This window comes from Lygodium microphyllum, chromosome 29 (genome assembly GCF_053477565.2).
Source record: "Lygodium microphyllum isolate KBCC chromosome 29, Lygodium_microphyllum_v1.1.10, whole genome shotgun sequence".
In the NCBI taxonomy this organism is placed as follows: domain Eukaryota; kingdom Viridiplantae; phylum Streptophyta; class Polypodiopsida; order Schizaeales; family Lygodiaceae; genus Lygodium; species Lygodium microphyllum.
In genome coordinates, this window is record NC_141163.1 from 108229864 (window position 1) to 108250996 (window position 21133).

The 21133-nt window shown below is 39.4% G+C and overlaps 1 protein-coding gene across 6 annotated transcripts in view; it reads right to left on the bottom strand.

The window, feature by feature from the left end:
- LOC148011003 (calmodulin-binding receptor-like cytoplasmic kinase 2) overlaps window positions 1-7500 on the bottom strand; it is a 57664-nt gene extending 50164 nt beyond the window's left edge. For 5 of the 6 annotated variants that reach the window (XM_087671377.1, XM_087671378.1, XM_087671380.1 and 2 more), the window contains exon 1: window positions 7166-7500. The gene's annotated coding sequence lies outside the window, so the exon portion shown is untranslated. The remainder of the gene's footprint in view (window positions 1-7165) is intronic. The other variant, XM_087671382.1, reaches the window with a different exon arrangement.
- Window positions 7501-21133: the final 13633 nt, after the last annotated feature.

The following is a 21133-nucleotide window of genomic DNA, read 5'->3' on the forward strand; positions in this document are numbered from 1 at the left end:
GCCAGTTTAGCTGGTCAGCCAGTTTGCTGGCTGGGGGCTATTTATAGCAGCCCCCCCAGTCAGTCCAGCATTCACTCTCTGCAGGTACAGCACTGCTTCCTCCGTCTCCGTCTCCGACATTGGTGCTGCCTCTGCTTCCAGTCTGTACTGGTTCCCTCACTGACGCTCCGGGCTGCGTGCAGGGACTGTTCTGTCCATTCCAGTGTATTCAGCATTCATCTCAGTCAGTGCAGACTTTCTTCCTTCATTCTCTGCTTCTTCTCTCCTCTCCTCTGTGTTCGTGTTCTTCTTTCGCTGCGCACTCTCACAGTTTCAACACATTAAAATCCAACTCTCCGTCTTCTTAATCATTCAATTTTTTTCAGTCTTTAAACTACTCTTGGCTTTAAAGACAAAAGCAAGGCCTTTTAGCTACTCCCCTTCCCTAATAGCCCACCCAAACCCCGGTTCCGGTCCTACATTTGAAGCGAACAGTTTCCGCTTCTTCTGCTCTTTTCTCTCGCACTCCTTGAGCTCCAAATCATCTCTTCTCTCTCTCTCTCTCTCCCAAAACCTCTCCTCTTGTCAATACCATGTCTTCTCATGGTGTTTCTCCCTATGATGCGCCTGCTTCTACTGAACTTCAGCACATGGAGAATGCCCATCCAGCTTCTCTTGAACCTAAACACATGCACAAGTAGCATCTCCAAGCCTCTTCTTCTTTCAAATCCGAAAGAGATTCATCCATTGTGGCAATTCTCCAAGCTCAAGTTCAAAAAATGTTGCAGCACTACACACTCGTCATTTTTCATTTATGCCCACAACCATGAGGAAGTAGCCTCTTCAATTCCAACCCAATCCCTTTAAAGGGGAGAAGGAATGCGATGCAACAAATATAGATTGATGGCTCGCCAAATGAACGATGTATTTTGATTTGTATCAATTTGATGATGCTTAGTGCATCGGTAGATACAAATCATGTTACAAGGGAAGGCATACGCTTGGTGGGCAAAGCCTACACCCTAAGCTCATGACTTGGGCTGATTTTCAATACAATTTTCGGAAACACTTTGTAAACAACGATCGGATTAAAATTTTTCAAATTTTATTTGAGTTGAATATATGCAAGATGAGCTTGGATGCGTACCCTCAAGAATTCAAAGATTTATTGCATAAAACAAAAGCCTTGGACAATCCTAAAATATCTACTCTGCATGTAATACCTTTTTGAATTGCTCTTGGACTACCAAAATGAGGTGATCTGCAATCCTCTTCACTCACTCAAGAACATCTACAAGTATGCAAAAAAATTTGGCAACACTTTGGCTGCAAGTAGGGGCAACCAATTGACTAGAGGTTCCTATCAAGCTGCCTCAATCTTAAGTCAAAGAAGTTGTCTAACTCAGCAACTCCTCGTCAACCGACTTTCAAGTTGCATAAGAAAAAGGATGGCAAGCGTAAGGTCGCTCGTAGCGAGAATCTCAAAGGGCCATTGTTTCGCCTACGACCAGATGGGTCATTTTCGTGGTGATCACGAGTGTCCCCAAAAAAAAAAGGCAAAGTCTTCTAACAAGACTTCGATAAATGCACTTGAGGCTCCAAGTATTTCTTCTGAAATTTTCTTCAAAGAATGTTTTGTTAATGGTAGCAATAGCAACAATAGTCCCATTAGTAAAACTACTTTTGGCTTACATGACCTTCTAAAGGCCGTTGGACGTATAAATGGCCAAGACATTACGGTTCTATTTGATAATGATTCTACTCATAATTATATTTCTTCTCGCTTGATACAAAAACTACGACTTCACATGGTACTCAATGATTGAGTTTATCATGTCAAATCTACGGAGTGCCCTACGGTGGATCACTAGGATCGAATTGTACTGGACTTGGATCTCTAGATCCAACAATATCATCAAATTATAAATCTCTAACTTAGAAGCCTTGACCATATGGATGTCATTCTTAGCATACCATGGTTCTTTGAAAAATACTACTCCTTGTATATTGATTATAAAAATCATATACTTTCATCGAGGGCTATTTAGCCTTCGAGATCACAAAAAATAATATACATATAATTTCAGCAATGGAGTTTACTCAACGTTTTTTCAATCCAACTGTTTTTTATTGAAAAAGTTCAATCATTTAATTATTAATGTAATTCAATTTCTTTTAATAATAATCTTAATATGAGTTCAAATGTAAGTGAGTATTTTGAATCTGATATTACATGAGTATGTTGATGTTTTTCCACCCAAGCTACCTAATGGTCTTTTACCGTCTCACAGAATCTTAGACCATATAATTGAAACCTGGTCTGATAGTCATCCCATCTCTTGGCAACCTTGTAGGTTTAGCCTAAAAGAGGACGACGAGATAGCTAGGCAACTTCATGACTATTTGGCTAAGGGTTATATTAACCAAGTAAATCCCCATGGGGCGCACCAATCCTTCTTGCCAAAGAGAAGGATGGCACGATGCACTTCTATGTTGATTACAAAGCGCTCAATAAGGTAACCATCGAGAATAAATACATATTGCCTAGAACGGATGACCTTATTGATCGACTTTGTGATACGCACTCTCTTACCGAAATCCATCTAAGGTCCGAATACCATCAGATATAGATAGCTTCAAAAAATGTCCCAAAAATTGTGTTTTAAGCATGGTATGGACATTATCTATTTTTTATCCTATCTTTTGGATTGACCAATAATCCCACAACTTTTCAACAAATGATGACTGTTTTATTTCCTCCATATCTTGGGAAGTGGATAGTCGTTTTCCTTAACAACTTCCTTATTTATAGTAAGTCATTGAAGGAGCATACAAAACACTTGTATATCATCTTATATCTCTTAAGACGAGCAATTGTTTGCCAAACTATCCAAGTGCGAATTCTTTTGCACAGAGCTATTATACCTTGGACATGTTATCTAGATTGATGGCATTTGAATTGATCCTGAAAAGGTACGAGTAGTGCTTGACTAGCATATTTTCAGGACCATAAGGTAGGTAAAATCTTTTTTAGGTTTTGCTGGGTTTTTTCAAGAATTCATTAAGAACTATTCTAATATTGTTAAACCCTTGATATGTTTGCTTGAGGGTATTTAAAGCAAGAAGAAGCACGTTAGTCCACCAGTTGTTTGGACTAGTAAGCTCAATCAATGTTTTCAAGCATTGAAACAACTTGTTACCACTGTACCAATGTTGCAAATTATTGATCTGAATAAACCTTTTGAGGTTCATATGGATGCAAGTGATTATACTTTATGTGCTATCCTTTATCAAGATGGCCGACCTATCGCATTCAAAAGCTATAAGCTCATTAATGCACAAACACATTATACTACCCAAGAGAAGAATTGTTAGCAATCATCCATGCACTTAAAAGTATAGCGTCATTATTTGTATGGCGCCTAGTTTATAGTTCAAATGGACCATCACTCATTGAAATACCTATGTGATCAACACAATCTCTATAGCCGCAAGGCGAGATGGCCGGAGCTTCTACAAAAGTTTGGCTTTGAAATTCATTACAGAAAGGCTACAAATATAGTTGTCGATGCTATTAGTTGAATTCCTAAAGTCAATGCTTTTGTTGAATTCTCCGAAATTTCAATTGATTTCTATCTTTCTCTCAGAGATAATAGCCCAAACGATCTTCACTACAATAAGATCTGGAAACTAGTTCAAGAGGGATCTAGTAGCCCAAGAAGCTCAGGAGGTCCAAACGCCCGAAGGCTGCGTACCCCATGATCAAGATTTCCACAAGAAAATTTTATAGAAGTATCGTGATGCGTCGAGCAGCGTTGAACACCCTAGCATACACCAAACTTTGGCCTTGGTCACCTATCATTTTTATTGGCCACATACTAAGACTACAATTGAGTCTTATATGTGTGAGTATCCACAATGTCAACTTAATAAAGTTGAACGGCACAAATAGACAAGGATATTGCATCCTTTACAAATTCCTGATAGAAAATGAAGTAGCATTTCTATGGATTTTGTGATAGGGTTGTCCCTCTAGATTGTGATCGATCGATTCACAAAAAAAGCTCAATTCATTCTACAAAGCGATAGTAAAAAGCCATGAGTTGGCTGGTCTCTTTATCGAACACCTTTACAGACTTTATGGTTTGCCTAATGAAATAGTCAATAACCACAATCCTAAGTTCACTAGCCATTTTTGGCAAACAATGTTTCAAAAAGTGAAAACTCAATTGTCCATGTCGTCCTCGAAATATCCAAAAACTGATGGGAGACCAAACAGACAAATCAAACCATGGAGGATACGCTTCATGCATATATCTCCCATAGACAATCTGATTTGGAGCATTATCCTCCTCAGATTGAGTTAGCTTATAGCAGTACTAAGCGTTCGGCTATCGATTATAGCCCGTTTACGCATGCGTATGATTATAAGCGAAAACCATTAATTGCTACCTAAGCTTAGGTGGGTAAAAATGCAATCCCTAGTCAACTTTTTGCACGATATACAGGAGATGTTAACGATTGCAAGGAAAAGCATTAAAACAGTCCAAGATTGTACCACATTTTATGCTAACCAACATCGTACCCCTAGACAGCTCTAAGAAGACATGTGGATTTACCTTAAAGTCCCAAAGGACTCCAATTCAATGACTACCGACAAGTGTGATAGATTGTCCTTGAGGTATTGTGGTCCTTTTCAAATTACCAAGAAGATAAGTAGAGCATATCCTATGAGTTTGACTTATCTTCACAAATCCGAGTTTACCCCATGTTCCACACGAGTCATTTGAAAGAACAACTAGGACAAGGTAAGCAAATTATTCCAATTGAGAAAGTCCTACGGCTCAAGGATACTACTCATTATGTTCCACTCAAACCCGAATCAGTTCTTGACCTTATGACTAAACGATCCTGTTAGACCATTTATCCCGAATATTTGGTCAAGTGAAAAACCGCTTGGAGGCAGAGGCTACTTGGACATCGATACATTCATTGAGGAGTCGTTTTCCTCACTTTGTCTCTCACGATATTGCTAAGGACAGCAATTATTTATCAGGGGAAAAGTATCATATCCTTGGACACCCAAATGCACTAAAGACACTTCGGAGTTAGAATAATCGAGTCCTATAAATAGGAATCAAGGCCCTATTGCGCACATTAATTGTGTGCTCACTACTCTTAGACGCTTGGCCCGTTGGCCAATGCATCCATGCATCGGGATGGTGTGGAGTAGTGATATGGGACACCAATCCTTGGGATGTGGTTGTGTGACCTAGAGTGTTGCTAGCTCCTAGGCTCAGGGGTGAGCCCGTTTGGCTCTACGATTGTACAACTGGGAGGTGAGTCTGATGTTGAGTCCCTTTTATGGTGAGTTTTGCTTGCACCGTGCAAGTTGGATCTTAGAGGGATGTTTCAATGAGGCTCCTTTGTGTTTACAAGGGAGGCTACCATCCCGACATGGTAGTGAGCAGAAAGCATTTGCACCTTCAAAGAGTAAGTGACAAGCATAGAAAGAAGAAGATCCAGTATTACCATTGTGGCAAGAAAGGGAATGCAAGAACCTAGCGGCATTATCGAAGGAGGAAGATGAGGACGAGTACAAGGAGGCGGCGGCGGCAATGGCAGCAACGGCGACAAGGGGGGAAAAGGGGAGGCAAGGTAAGTAAGAATGACTCCAACAAGTCATCATCATCTTCAAATTCAAGTTCAAACTCCAACTCAAGCTCTCTAGCAAAAGCAAAAGCCAGGGCTATGAAGGGATCCTCTTCTATAGTAAAGGCAAAAGGCCGTGAAGGCCTCCTCTTCCACCTTCTAGCCCTAGTGTGCTGGCATCCCTCACCACACTCTAGTGCCAGAGACAATGTGAGACGATTTTGTGGCACCTAACTGCCCCCCGCTCGATCCACAGTCAAATATGGCAGACCACTTTGCCGCCTGCAAATATATGCTTGCAAGCTTCATTGGACACAGCAGGAAAAAATCTGGATGATTTTGATCAGATTTAGGGGTCCCAATGTCTGCTGAACTGCTTTTCTTTGTTGAGAAAAAAGCCCGCAGTTTTGTGACAGCAGAGGGTGTGAAGAAAAAACCGAGAGCAACCATTTCGGTGACACTTTCACCGCCTTTTCCACCAATTAGTGGAGGACATGTCATCCAATAGGTATCTCAATGCATCTTGATTTGTCTTTCAATTGGGAAAGTACTGCCAATACGAAATGCAACTAAATAGGGCGCCATAACTTTTTCGGCCCCCTTACCCTACAACATTGGCAAATGTGTTGACACCTACAGCAAATAGAGTCTTTTCTGGACGCCACAATCTTGGAAAAGCATGGTGATTATATACAGGTATACCAGACAGACACAAGAAGATATGTCCCAAACTTCAACCTCAGATTCAATTCAGCAAATGTGTCAATGTCTCCCAGACTGAAAGTTGCTAAGCACTTTGTGTTCTGGAAGATCGCCAGAGTCACAAAAGCAGAGACTCGGGGGAGAGCTGCTACAAGAGGAAGAGTTCGACAAGTCGGATGACACACAGCCCAGCATGGAGCTTCTCAAACTGACCTTAGGTCAAAGCTTCCAACCCATTTTGCTCGAGTTTGCTTGCATCTTGTCCCTTGCCCCTCTTCTTCCTACCACTCCCATACATCAGATTGAGGTAGTTTGGAAAGGTGTGCCCCAGGTTACGATTTTCCCCCAAAATAATGGACGCAAATGCGAGAAATAAGATTTGCACAAAATGATCGGCTCGTTCAGTTTCAGAATTTCCTGCTTCATAACACATGAAGATAAGGCAAAAACCCCGGCGGCTTGCCCCCCCAGGGAACTGCAGCATCGTCCCCCTTTTTCTCCTTTGATGATTAATACTATTAACAGGAACCATTTATGTGCATCTATGCTTTTGATGGATATAACTCCACTCGGCAATCTTCTTCCTTGAGCTATGGCAGACTGGTAGCCGATATTGAAATCAAAAATGGAGCTCACCTTTACAAAAGCCGCCGGTGCGCCCCCCCAGGGAACTGCAGCATCGTCCCCCTTTTTCTCCTTTGATGATTAATACTATTAACAGGAACCATTTATGTGCATCTATGCTTTTGATGGATATAACTCCACTCGGCAATCTTCTTCCTTGAGCTATGGCAGACTGGTAGCCGATATTGAAATCAAAAATGGAGCTCACCTTTACAAGGAAAATTTGTCTTCTTTCGAGACCTCAGCTTACGATGATGCGAACTTCTGTTATCTCTTGTTCTTTCACTGACGACTAGTCTTCTTTCGAGGCGTAAACATATGATGCCGGCTTCTGTTTTCTCTTTCTCTTCTTCGGTTAGGACATGTCTTCTCTCCCGAGCCGTAAGCATACGACTAGAAGTTCCACCTCTCTCTCTCTCTCTCTCTCTCTCTCTCTCTCTCTCTCTCTCTGGCTTTCACCACTTGCAACCAACTCATCCAGTCTACCAACCGAGAAGCACTCAACCCGGCCCCCCAATTAAGCATTCATAGAAAACCAATGAGCACGTGTAGACCATGGGCATGGAGTCGCAATTGCAATAAAGTTGCCTATGTCCTTGCAAGAGCTTTGTAAATATTTTACTCCGATCCATCCATTACCCTATATTAGCATCTCGCACACAAGTGCTTCCAAAACGAACCAAAAAGTGAAGTTATCGTACGGTAAAGCTAAGTTACTATGTTATAGCACAACCTCACTCAACATCATTCAACAATCCATTTCTTCTCTTTTTTTCTTTTCTTTTTTCTCTTTGTCTTTATTTTTTTTCTCTTTGCCTTTTATTTTAGTCTATTTTCTCTCCTCTCTTGGTTCTCTCTCTCCCTCCTTCCTTTTCTTCTCTCCTCCCTCTCGCTCTGCTTTTTTTCTCTCCCTCTCTCTTTCTCTCTCTCCTCCCTTTTCTTCTCCCCCATCTCTCCTCTCTTTTCCTTCTCTTCTTCTCCTCGTTTTTCCTTTTTTTTCTTATTCTCTCTCTTTGAATTTTTTTATTTTCTCTCTCTCTCTTTTAAATTTTTTTCTTTCCTCTCTATTAATCTCTCTCTTTCTTCATATTCTCTCTTCTTCTTCTTCTCCTCTCTCTCTCTTTTTTTCTACACGCTTTTCTTCTCTCTCTCTCTCTCTCTCTCTCTCTCTTCTTCTCTTTCTCTTTTAAATTTTATCTTTCCTCTCTCTATAATTCTCTCTCCATGTTTTCTCTCTCACTCTCTCTTTTTTTTCTCTTTTATGTAAATTTTATCTTTCCTCTATCTATAATTCTCTATCTTTATGTTCATATTCTCTCTCTTATTCTTTTCTCTCTCTCCTCCCCCTTTTTTTCTCTTTTTTCTTCTCTCCCTATCTTTCTTTTAAATTTTATATTCTCTCTCTCTCTTTTCCCCCTCCCTCTCTCCTTCTCTCTCCTTTCCCCTCTCAAAAAATGTTTAAATTTAAAAAAGACTTTTCTCTTTCCTCTTTTCCCCCATCTCTCTCCCTCTTTCTTCTTCTTCTTCTTCTCTCTCTCTCACTCCCCCCTTTTCTTCTCCCCCTCTCCCTGCTTTTTTTCTCTCTCTCCCCTTCTCTCCTCTATTTTCATTCTCTCTCCCTCTCCTCTTTTTTCCTTTTTTTTCTTCTCGTCTCTCTCTCTCTTCATTCTCTTTAAAAAAAATTCTTTTCTCTCTTTCTTTTAAATGGTATCTTTCCTCTGTCTATAATTCTCTCTCTATGCTCAAATTTTCTCTCCTTTTCTTCTTCTTCTTCTTTTCTCTCTCTCTCATTTTCTTCTCTTTGTCTCTCTCCCCCTCTCTCCTCTCTTTTTCTTTTCTCTCTCCTCATTTTTCCATTTTTTCCTCTCTCTCTCTCTCTCTCTCTCTCTCTCTCTCTCTCTCTCTCTCTTATTTTATATTTCCTCTCTTTCTCTATGTTCCCCCTCTCTCTCCTTTTCTTTCTTTTTTGCTCTCTTTCTTTTTTGCTCTCTTTATATCTTTCTCTCGACTTTTTGTTATCTCTCTCTCTCTCTTCCTTTTCCTCTCTCTTTTTCTTTCAAGTTTTTTCTATTGCTCTCTTTTCTCTCTATTTTTCTATTTTCTCTCTTCCTCTCTCTCCCCTTATTTCCTCTCTCTCTCTCTCTCTCAAATTTTATATTTTCTCTCTCTATAATTCTCTCTATGTTTCCCCTCTCTCTCCTCTTCTTTCTTTTCTTCTCTCTCTCTCTCTCTCTCTCTCTCTCTCTCTCTCTCTCTCTCACATTTTTCTTTTCCTCTCTTCCTTTTTCAAGTTTTTTACACTCTCTCTCTTTCCCCTTCCTCTCTTTTCCTTCTCTCCCTCTCTCCTCTTTTTTTTTATTTTTTTATTCTCTATTTTTCTCTCTATAATTCTCTCTCCTCTCTTTTAAATATTTTATTTTCTCTCTCTCTCTTCTTCTTCTTCTTCTATCTCCCTCTCAAAGCATGTGAAAAACTATGTCCAAAAAACTTTAAATTAAAAAATCTTGCAAAAATACTTAATTTAATTGAGAGAGAGAGAGAGAGAGCCTTTTGATTTAAAAAGAAGTTTGATTTAATTAAAGGAGAGAGAGAGAGAGAGAGAGAGAGAGAGAGAGAGAGAGAGAGAGAAAGAGCTTAGGCTCTACACATGAGAAAGAGAGGGGGGAGGGGGAAGAGAAAGGGAGAGATTACATGTGAGAGAGATGGGAGGGGGTTTTAATTTTAAAAAGGGAGGTTAGAGAGAGAGAGAGAGAGAGAGAAAGAAAGCCTAGGCCCTACACATGAGAGAAAAGGGGAGGAGGGGGGAAGCTTGTAATTAAAAAGGAGAGGGGAAAGAAAAAATGAGAGATTACACATGAGAGGGAGGGGAGGGGGTTTTAATTTTAAAAAGGGAGTAGATTTAGGAAGCCCTCTAGAGGTTCGGGGCTTCCCAAACCTACTACCAAAATAATACAATAGTATAGATATCAATAGTGTTCCTTGTACTCTTCGTGTGCACAAAACATTCGATCGCTTCACGCAAAATTGTTGCAAAGTAGCATTGCAAAGGAAGCAAAATTGTTATCCCTCACTTATTTCCCATACATTGTATTTCACTTCTCTCATCTTCTCTCTTGCTTTCTTTTTCTCTCTCCCTCTCCCTTCTCTCTCGCTGTCTCCAATTTTTTTCTCTCCCTCTCTCTTTCTCTCTCCATTTTTCCTCTCTCTCTTTCTCTTTCTCTCTCCCTCCAAATTCTCTCTCTCTCTCTCTCTCTCTCTCTCTCTCTCTCTCTCTCTCTCTCTCTCTCTCTCTCTCCATTGGATGCCTTTGTTGTGTACCACATGTCGCCTGCTGTAAACTGCCACTACCTTAAACCACCTCTCCCATTGTCGATGCCACTGCCTTGCTACCTTTACTGATGATGCCCTATTGTTGCCACCTATTGATGCCCTCGACAAGGCCCTACTACTACAAGTGACTACACAAACGCCTACTGCCCAAGAGAGAGAGAGAGAGAGAGAAGAGATCAGCACAAATGGCGCATGTTGCCATGTGTGATTATATCGATGCTTGCTACCGCTCGAAGAGAGAGAGAGAGAGAGAGAGAGGCAAAAAATATTGTCTATGCAACCAGGATTCGAAGGCCCACGCATGGTTTTAAGATGGAGAGACAAAGACAAAACTATTGACTATGTGTGTGTTAGTGAGGTACAAAAAGAAAGGAGAGAGAGCGAGAGAGAGCAGGGGCTATAAAGTTTCAAATTTCAAAATTTAGGGGTTTGGGAGAAGATTGGAGGTTCAAGAGGACCTCTAGAGGTGAACCTACAACCAAAATAAAGATATAGTATACATTTATACATTTATAACTATGGCTTGGGGCTTGGGGATCCCAAACTAACGAGGAAGCTCCTGAACCTACATGGCTTAAGGAGGAGAGCTTTGGGATCCAACAAGAGGTCTTTCTTGATGGGCATGATGAAAATCAAATACCACCTTCACCAATGTCTCTCTTTCTCTCTCTTTCAAATCATTGAGGGCATTCTTGCTATGGCAAGAGTGTAAACATAGGCGGCACAAGTATTCTATAAAGAATATATTTTAATGTTAAAATATTACACATTCCAAAGATTTCATATGTATCTTTTCTTAAAAGGTGTACATAAGGAAACTTCATCGAATTGAAAACATTTGAAGCAAAATGTCAAAACTTAAAAAACTACAATGGTGAAGTAAACCTAAGTATTTAATACCATTTGAAATGCTTAGATATTAGATTAGTACATAACATGTCTTCTTATACAACATGTGTGTACGTATATATATGTTTTTAGCAACAAATCAAAGGTTTTTATCATATTTTGAAATCCCACTTCATCCACTTAATACCAAATTAACAAGGCATTATGCCATCAGAGACAAAGACGAGAGAGAGAGAGAGAGAGAGAGAGAGAGAGAGAGAGAGAGAGAGAGAGAGAGAGAGAGAGAGAGAGGACATTCCCTAGCAATCCCATTGTGTCGCACAACCTAATGTTTTCTTCCTGTGCATTGTCATGAAAGATGGGCTTCTTTTGTGATGCCAAGAATGCCATCCTTATGAGTGGAACTTCATGTTGATAGTGAGGGTAGACTAAGGTACAACTAATGATTCCATTACAATGTGCAATTAGCAAGCCTTGCCTACAATAATAACAAACCAACTAGTAACTAAAGATGGAGCTATCAATCAAGTCAAGCTAAAGATCAAGCTTGCCTTGTTGATAACGCTAAAGACCATTGTCTACAAGAGTGATAGAGCTCATGTGTTCTGTACATGGTCTCCTTTATCATTACCTTGGGCCTCCTTGCCTTGCAAGTTACTAGAGAGAGAAAGAGAATCAACCCCATCAAAACCATGAAGTCATCTAATACAAAGAGTTTGATAATGCTTCCACACATGAGCTCAATGAAGTGCAAAAAAGTATAACAACTTGCACACACGCACACACGCACACACACACACACATACAAAAGTAAAGTCCCTATTCATTTTCTTTCTATATGAAACACATGTAATTCCCTAATCATTTAGCATTTGTAATGATAATGAATAAATCTCAAGGACTAGTGTTATTCTTGTTGAGAAATAGACAAATCATGTATGCTCCAGGAAGAGATGTCCTGAATCTCATATGCACAATGAGGAGAGTGGAACAACCCAACTTCTATAAAGCATTGTACTTGACTATCAATTTCATAATGATTAATCTAATATCATTATGCTTTCCTCTTTCAGTTAGTGTCATTGTCATTGTCAGTCCAATACACAAGATTTTCTTTATGAGTCCAAGCTTCCAACTTGGAACCTATTTCACTTGTCTAGCAGTTGTCTACTCATTGTCCGTATCAATATCAATTTAGTCTTCATCTTCCAACCTCCATAGCTCTTACCATGCTCTAGATCCAAAATTTTTACATGGTATCATAGCTCAGCATGGCATAACTCCCTTCTCTAGTCTCTCAATCCCTCTTAACCTTAGGTTAGCTCAAGTCCAGCTCATGGTTCCATTTCTCACTTAACCTCAGGTCAGTCATGGTTCCATTTCACACTTCCATCTCCACTTGACCTTGTGGCAGCCATAGCCAAAACAACACCTACTTGACTTTGAGCTTATGGATCTCTCAAACCAGAGTATGAGCTTTCTCCCAGTCAGAGGGTTCCCTAAATGATCTCTTGTATGAGCTGAAATCTGAGAAAAACTAGTCGGGTACAGAAACCCTAATTGTGGACTCCATAGCCACTCAAGCTTCAAGCTCGTATTACATATATTTTCTCACTCCTTCCACTTGAACCAAGTTCCTACCATTGATATGTGAAGTTTCCAGCAAGTGAAACCTCAGAAAGAAGATTTGGAGCAACCCACTTGAATTCAATTAGTCCACCTGAAGATCAAGAAGACCACCTAAAATCAGATAACATCAAGCCTTAAATCAAGCTAGTATCTCTTGATACTATTTTGCTTGTGTCTCTTGCTACATTGAAGTACAACTCTCTTGCTGGCTGATTTGCTATTGATAAAAAATGGCAGAGCTCAAACAAATAGCAAAGTTCAATGGAGAAGGCTTCCATGCATGGAAGGAAAAGACCATGTACCGCCTCATGAGGAAAGACCTTCAGGATCTCTTTGAAGATGATGAAGGTGATGTAGATGGTGGGAAAGAAGATTTAGAAAGTGGAATCCTTGCAATAGCTTCACCAAAAACCAAAGAATGGAAGAAGATGAATAATAAGGCACCAGGCATCATTGCCTGGGGACTAAGTGATTATGTGCTACATCATATCTCTGGCATCAGAGATACTAGAACTGCTTGGGAAGAACTTGACAGGATCTTTGGTACCCAAACAAAGACTTTAAATGTAAAATTACTCATGTAGTTTCATAAACTAGATATAAAAGATAGTGCTTCCATGACCATACACATTAACAAGCTCAAGATTCTAAAACCCAGCTTGCAACTTTTAAGAAGAATATTGATGAAGATGAAGCAATAGCTGTACTGCTTGCATGTGTAAATAAGGATCCATATGAGAATCTTGTGTCCACCCTAAGTAATGTTCCAAGTCTCTCACTTAAAGATATTGAGCACTCACTACTTGATGGAGAAAGCAAAGTTAAAAGCAAGGATGCAAAGGAACACACCACCAAAAACATTCTCTTGTACACCAAGGGCACTTATGGAGCAAAGGCCATGGTCAAGGACTCAACACCAACAACAACAAGGATCGAATTATATGTCATTACCATGGCAAGACTGTCCATACAACTAGTGAATGTTTCCACAAGAAAAGAGCACGGCAGATGCAGAATGATCACCACAAAAACTAGTTCATGAATAAAGAATAAGAATATGCTTCCGCTACCGTCAACAACTCTGACAGATTGTTCTAAAGAAATTTTCATTGTATCTTTCATATGTTTTTCCCATAGTGGATTTGCTTTGCAAAAACTCTTGCCAAAGATGTAAAGTTTCAAGCTTTAATTTGACTAGGCTACCTATGAGCTAGTCTCTCGAGCCTTGTCACCATGTAGGGGGGAGCAAAAGCCAACAAGTGTAGGGACTTGTCATTTGAGGGGGGATGTTGAGAAATAGACAAATGATGTATGCTCCAGGAAGAGATGTCCTAAATCCCATATGCACAATGAGGAGAGTGGAACAGCCCAACTTCTATAAAGCATTGTGCTTAACTATCACTTTCATAATGACAAATGCAACATCATGATGCTTTCCTCTTTCAGTTAGTGTCATTATCATTTTGTCAATCCAATACACAAGATTGCCTTTATGAGTCCAAGCTTCCATATGGAAACCTAATAGATAATTACTTTCAAAGAGATTATACACTATATTGTGGCAATGATAGATAGTGTTCAAAAGAAGTAGTGTACCAATTGCTCTGTGTGTGTGTGTGTGTGTGTGTTAATCTTACCTTGAAAGCATATAGTCACTTCAATATCGGGTCCTCACGTGGGAATCTCCTCATGTTGAGCCAATGAAGGACAAATTAGAAAGCCTAAGTAATGATCAAAGGATCAATAATATCCCCATAACAACCATTAGCTTAGGGCTACACTTTGAAAACAAAATGATAGTGTGAGTAGGAGGATATGAGATCAAATAGCCAAGATGCACAAGGATGGCATTGTGATAATAAAGCAAGTGGTGGGATCGAATAGCCACCGAAGTTGAAGAGGGATGCATGTATATTATAGGAAGCACATGGGTGATTAGTGTGCTAGCTACAACATGTGAGATGTAAGGGTGATAGGTTATGTGTTAGCCATAAAATGAAAGAAGCTTGAGAAGAAAAATCCACTCTTTGGAAAGGGTGTCTCCTAGATGATGGTTGTGATGTTTAGGACTAATAGAGATAAGACTCTCCTCTCACACACACACACACACACACACACACAACAACAACAACAACAACAACAACAACAAGGTTGCATAATTCCATTTATCGCATCTTTCCCCAAAACTACTATGTGTTGTCTTCCTTGGGAGAGGTAGAAAGACCTCTTCACCTTCGGGAATTAGATAGGCCACCCTAGGACAAGTCTTGCCAGAGGAGAGGTGGAGGGATAACTTGAAGGCATTACATGAGTTGATTTTACTACAGTATAGAGATTGGTTATTCAAGGATCACATCAAGGTTGAAAAGTTAATGTGGATAGGGATGGCTTTTGAAAGTTGCTTAATGCCATTGTTAGGTAGACAAGGGTATTAATTGTTTTGGCCCAACATGGAAGTCCTACCCTTGGGTTAGATATCACCCATAATGGGTCCTTCTTGAGCTTTGTCAATAGAACTCTCCACTTCTATTTGTCAACAAAATTCTCCACTTCTACTTGCCACATGTTTGCCTCCCTCAATATTACACTATCCCTCACCATGCTTTTGCTTTCATTATCAAGATTTCTCCTATGATGCCCAATATTTGCATAATTTTGATGTATGTGAGGACCACCCCTCATGTTAACAAGAACTTTTGAGCTCATGCATGTCACCATCTCATCACTGACTCTTAAGATGAATGCATTGTGTGCCCTCGCATGGACAATTGAAATGTAAGTGTGTAACTATATAGATTCTGAAGGGAGAGAGAGTATGCATTGTATATATATGTGTTAGTAAGAGAAAATTACAAATTGTTATCATCCTTAGTATAGACAAAAAATAGACCAAATATGTAGCTCCCTTGGTATTAATTTAAAATGTTCTATATACATTGTGATAGTTCAAGTGATTCCATAGTTATTACTATTTTGAGGCCATTATAAAACCAATAGTATCACAAGAGCAAGAGGAATAGTGCACATTGTCTACAAAATTGAACATGTTGTTCATTAGTAAGAACCAAATTCACAAACCTATATGCACATGTTAAAAGCACTCTCCAATGTTATCCTTGTCACCTCCTCAAACAACGACTCCCTTATTTTATTCCATGGCCATTATTAAGTATGCTACTATAGATTAGCTGTGTATGTGTGCACAAGCACACATGTGTGCATGCCATATGATGGCATGTAAGAAATAAATATGAATGTATTGCACCTAACCTTTATGGGGAAAGTTTTCCAATATGGAATAATCATGTTTTATCACTAGTTTCAAGGGTTCAAGCATTGTACAAAAACTCTAAGATATGATATACACCTGAAGACACATCATTGCCCTTAGTGAACACTCAATTTTTGCAAACACTCAAATTTAATACAATTTCTATGTAGTAAGTATTTAATTTACTCAATGTAAATTATATATTGTGCTTATCGCCAAATTCACATTACAAGATATGTGCATTAGATGTCTCACACAAGGTGGAGGGGAAGAAAGATATAAACTCTTTATTACATAAAGGTATTTGAGGTTTATAATAGGGTTTATTGCCATCATATTCCCATTTCAATTAATCAACTTGGAAAAAAGTGAACAAGCTATTTTAGGCATTTTTTATGGTCCTTCAATGGTAAAACAATAACATTCAACATCCCTTGGTCTATGGTAACCTTGCCAACATTAGAGCTTTATAAACCATCTCTAATATGAGTAATTGAATTCAGCTTAGCCTTAATATAGCAGGCCTACTAAACATTGGCCTAGGGTAACATTTAGTAGTCATTTGGGGTTGAGTTCTAGTCAACACCGCCATCCAAACTCTACCAGAAATCTTAGACTTTGTCAACTTGATGGCTTCCAGCAAAGTACTTAGCCTCAACCCACCAAGATTAACCTAAGGGATCTTATTGACCTAATAGTCTCTAAGAACATTCTAGCACCTAGGCACAATGATCACGTTATAATCAATTGAGACTAAGAGTAGACTAATCACCACACTTGGTTCAAAGAGAGTGAGAAAGAGGAAGAGGTGGACTTGACCCCTCTACCCATAAGGCAAAAACTTGACTCTAGCCCCCTAAAATGATGCTTAGTTAGGATCTAAAACAATGAGCCTAGGAAGTCTTTGATAAGCTTTGGTCTTATTTTTCAATAGTTAGAAAGTACTCGACTAATAAGATCCACCTAACCTTTAAGCATTCCCAATGGGGGAGGCATTCACATACTTTCCACACACATACTTGACATGTTTTAGTTTTCTAAGCAGAGTATGCTATGAACTTTTTGTGTGATCTTTAAAATCAACTTCATTAATCAATCCTTACACATAGTTCATTACACTTTCCATTAGATACACATATACAAAATTAGAATATCAAAAGTGAGATACTGTAGTTGCTTAAGAAAATTTGAAAAAAATATCTTGCTCTCAAGATAGCCACCAATAAACTTTTGAGACGTGTGTAATGTCATAGTGTATATGACACCCTCGTTTAGGAGTAGGTACTATAAATATTTACTTCTACTACCTTGCTTCATGCTATTTTAGAAAAAACTTCAAAGACTTAGGGGTGAGTGAATGATTTAACTATGGCTAAAAGTGAATCACAAAAATAGTAACATGATATTCTTAGAACCTGTTGCACTTGTAGTGATTTATACACACGTGAACCAAAATTGAACATGATGTGTATTTTGAGTAACAAATAACATATTGGGATAGAGTTTGTAAATAAATCTTGCAAAATTAAGACAAGGACTTTAAAGCTAAAATTATGTGTTGGTCATTGAAGTTAAACAATAATATAGATGCTAAGACCCTTGGGACAAGACTAAACATTTACTCTACAAGTTTTTTTAATAATGCAGTTTGGATTGTATTAAAGTAATAGTACTACATCAAACCACTGATGATAAGTGGTGATAATTCATAGCTCAACTAGCTATGTTTCTTCATAGCTTTCAAAAAGACCTTGAACAATCTATTTTTCCTCCCTAACCCCTTGAAGATAGACAAAACCTCTTGCTTACATTTACCTACATCCACTGGACTGGTACCTACTCACCATTCCAAAAAAAGCTTGTTGTTCCTATATCTCCATATGAAGTGGATTCCAACAACACATATGACATCCTATAAGGCAAAAGATGCTTCATTAAGTTTGCCATGAGCACCATACAATATTGGCTAGGGAGAGATCACTCCATGAAAACATGATTTCTCGACACACTATTTTAACTCCTTCCAAAAGGGTCTAGCTTCCAGACATGACCACATGAGATGAAACAAAGTCTCTTCTTCTCTACTCCATAGAGGGCACGGGCACAATGGAGAGACAACCCTAGATTTAGCCAGTCACTCCTTAGTGGGGAATTTATTACACAAAGCTCGTGCTATGTAGAAGTTTAGCCTCCTCTAAGAAGTTTGCTTCTAGATTTTTCTAACTCTTTTCTTCCATGTTTTTAGCTTGATTTGGGGAAAGCATCTTTTCCAATACTCTGCCAACTTAAAGATGTGTCTACCCTCATAGTAGACAAAGTCTGTCCTTTTTGTCACTTCCCACAAGGGCTTGACCTTCTCTGTAGCCATAGACTTAAAGGGGTGGCCCTCCTTAAGGAAGAGGAAGGCTAGCTTGTTTATCTTATTTCTTTCAAAGATTTCTATCATCTAGTCTCGTTCTCAGTCTGAAAGCTGCCATTTTGAGTAGCCTCATCCATAGATATGAGCTCCAATTTCGTATTGTCCCAGAGGTCATACCTTCTTCTTATGCCATTGTTAAATAGGCTTCTAGAGATCTTTGGTCTTTTGTAGATAATCACAAAGCCATCCTCATAAGCCTTTCACCAAATGTCCACACCACCTATCCCAAAGAGTCATCTCCCTTCCCATCTTTGGATTCAATTCACTTGGTTTCTTTGAGACTAGACCTCCAGGATTCCACCATCTTATTAGCTACCTTAGAGCTAGAGATCTTCACTTTCACCTATAGTGCCAACATCACATCTTTCCACTTGATACCCTCCAAAGTACCACGTGGAAGCTTAGCAATCTCAAACCAATGCTTGACCATCAAGTTCCAAGGTTGCTTATCTTGAATTCTCTTACCCAAAGCTAAGAGAAGCCTTGTAGCTTTCTCCTTGAGTGTGGGGATTCCTAGACCTCCCTTGTCCTTATGAGCAGTCACCACTTCCCAAGCTATGGCATGCTAGGCCTATTTGTTTCCTAAATTGCTGTGAAAGGATTGGAAGATCTTCTCTACCTCCTTCCACATAGCTATGCTTAAGGCTAAGATACCTACAACAAGGAAAACACTGGACACTAGCATTGAGTCTAGCATTACTAACCTTCCTGGAATGAGGCCACTTGCATGGTCCACTTCTTAACCTTAGCCTTGACTTTAAGGAACCTTTAAACTTTTGCCTATTGGTGACTCCAACACCGAAGGGGCACCCAAGGTACCTAAAGATATGCCATTTAGGTACCACCTTCAAACCATACTCATCTAGCCTCCCACTGAGGAGGGTCTTCATAGCCTAGATATATTACCTCCATTTTAATGATACTTATTTGAGAGCTTGAGACAAGCTTGAGACATTCGAAAATGTTTGAACACCTCCAAGAGTGTGTCTAGTTGCCTCCTCTTAGTAGTCAAAAGGTTAGTGTTGTCACCTGCGAAAAATTGTGACCCACATTGTGTGCTGTCAAGAAGCCTCAAAGAGTGCAAGGTACCTTGCTAAATAAGCCAGTCAATTTTCTTGAGGACTGGATTGGACACAACAAGCAAATAAGAGGAATGCGAACGAGCAACCTTGCCTAACCGAGTGTCTGAGTGGGCAATCAATAGGTATTTTCCCATTAATGCATGTGCATGCGGAGGCATTAATGAATAGTGTTGAAACCATATCCACAAATTGAGCTCCAAACCCCATCACTTGTAACATAGCCAGAATAAACCTCTCGCTCACATTATCATATGCTTTATCTAGGTCCATGTTGACTACTAAGTAGTTTTGACTTGAACATAAAGCCCAATCCACAACACAACAAAGATTCAAAATGGCATCTTCAATTTTCTTTTGGTGCACAAGCCCATACTCCTTCGGTATACTACCCTAGAGAGAGTAGTCTTAATCCTCAATGCTAGTAGCTTGCAAGTATCTTGTAGGCCATTATTAAAATAGTGAGACTTGAAGTAGTCATTCACAAATTTAGCATGATTAGCTTTACATACATCCCATAGCGCCTTCTAAGCCTCCACAAGCACACCATCAATGCTAGGCAACGTGCCTTTGTTCATAGAGTGAAGCGCATGCCCAACTTCATCGATTGAGAAAGGCCTACCAATCTACTCAACAAGCTTAGCAAGAATGCAACTTGTGTAGCCCTCAAAGAGGTTTGCTAGCTTATTGTAATTTGGGGGCTCAACAAACTTAGCCCTGACAATAGAAGAGAGATGGCTTTGGAAGACCCCCATTATTTCTTCATTTTGAGACACTCTCTTACCTCTTTCATCTTCAATATACACAATGGTTTCCCTCTACACCTTGTGCTTCAAGGCTTTGAAATAGAAGGGGGTTGGAGCATCTCCTCCAAATCCCATTTAATATTGAGCTGGATTTGAGGTGCCCTTACTCTTGAGGCCTCCTGTTCAGTTTAGAAAGGCCTCATAGTCCTGTAATAGCCTCACCAAGCAGTCATCATTTGGGTTTTCACTTAGAGCAACCAATAGATTGCCCCGAGTCCTAGTAGATGCATCTTGGTTTTGCCTTCTAAACCTTGCTAATGTTCTACCATGCTTCTTAGCCAATGAGACAAAGGCTTCATTACGAGCAATCCATCTAGAAATGCAATCCTCATGCTGTTCATTGACTCTTCTCCATAAACTCTGCTTTTGTGAGAAACCTCTTATTACTTAGGAACGAATTATTAAGTCTGAATTGTGAAGGGGGGGCACTTCAACACTCCTTGGTAGCATTATTCTGAATACAATGTGCAAAGGCACATGGTCTGATGCGATGTAGTTACTCAAAGCCTCCACTTTGTAGTTAGGGGCTATCCACCACCCTAAGTTAGCATAGACCTGATCTAGCCATGAGGATCTCTAAAACTCTCTTAAACCCTAATATTTTTTAATGGAAGGTACGTTCTCTCTCTCTCTCTCTCTCTCTAAAAGTATTTTATGATGAAGAATATAATATTTAGAATAAAATATTGAAAAATAGGGCACAACCTTTTTTGGCATTTGAAAGGTTGCAAACTTTCAAGTCACGGGTGTAAAATTCAAATTTGCATTTTCTTCTCAACATTTCCACACAATC